We start from the raw sequence: 1,245 nt of genomic DNA, 5'->3' as shown, positions 1-1,245 counted from the left end.
AGTGAGCGTACAGCTTGTACAGCTTGTATAACAGTGTAAAGCAGTGAGCATACAGCTTGTACAGCTTGTATAACAGTGTAAAGCAGTGAGCGTACAGCTTGTACAGCTTGTATAACAGTGTAAAGTAGTGAGCGTGCAGCTTGTATAACAGTGTAAAGTAGTGAGCGTGTGTAAAGCAGTGAGCGTGCAGCTTGTATATCAGTGTAAAGTAGTGAGCGTGCAGCTTGTATAACAGTGTAAAGTAGTGAGCGTGTGTAAAGTAGTGAGCGTGCAGCTTGTATAACAGTGTAAAGTAGTGAGCGTGCAGCTTGTATAACAGTGTAAAGTAGTGAGCGTGTGTAAAGCAGTGAGCGTGCAGCTTGTACAGCTTGTATAACAGTGTAAAGCAGTGAGCGTACAGCTTGTACAGCTTGTATAACAGTGTAAAGCAGTGAGTGTACAGCTTGTACAGTTTGTATAACAGTATAAAGTAGTGAGCGTGCAGTGAGCGTACAGCTTGTACAGCTTGTATAACAGTGTAAAGCAGTGAGCGTACAGCTTGTACAGCTTGTATAACAGTGTAAAGCAGGGAGCGTACAGCTTGTACAGCTTGTATAACAGTGTAAAGTAGTGAGCGTGTGTAAAGTAGTGAGCGTACAGCTTGTATAACAGTGTAAAGTAGTGAGCGTGCAGCTTGTATAACAGTGTAAAGTAGTGAGCGTGTGTAAAGCAGTGAGCGTGCAGCTTGTGCAGCTTGTATAACAGTGTAAAGCAGTGAGCGTACAGCTTGTACAGCTTGTATAACAGTATAAAGCAGTGAGCGTGCAGCTTGTACAGCTTGTATAACATTGTAAAGTAGTGAGCGTACAGCTTGTACAGCTTGTATAACAGTGTAAAGCAGTGAGCGTACAGCTTGTACAGCTTGTATAACATTGTAAAGCAGTGAGCATACAGCTTGTACAGCTTGTACAGCTTGTATAACAGTGTAAAGCAGTGAGTGTACAGCTTGTACAGCTTGTATAACAGTGTAAAGTAGTGAGCGTACAGCTTGTACAGCTTGTATAACAGTGTAAAGCAGTGAGTGTACAGCTTGTACAGTTTGTATAACAGTATAAAGTAGTGAGCGTGCAGCTTGTATAACAGTGTAAAGCAGTGAGCGTACAGCTTGTACAGCTTGTATAACAGTGTAAAGCAGTGAGCGTACAGCTTGTACAGCTTGTATAACAGTGTAAAGCAGTGAGCGTACAGCTTGTACAACGTGTAAAG

This window comes from Micropterus dolomieu, unplaced genomic scaffold, assembly GCF_021292245.1.
Source record: "Micropterus dolomieu isolate WLL.071019.BEF.003 ecotype Adirondacks unplaced genomic scaffold, ASM2129224v1 scaffold_59, whole genome shotgun sequence".
Taxonomy (NCBI): domain Eukaryota; kingdom Metazoa; phylum Chordata; class Actinopteri; order Centrarchiformes; family Centrarchidae; genus Micropterus; species Micropterus dolomieu.
The sequence above is the reverse complement of the archived record's forward strand: the minus strand, read 5'-3'. Positions refer to the sequence as shown.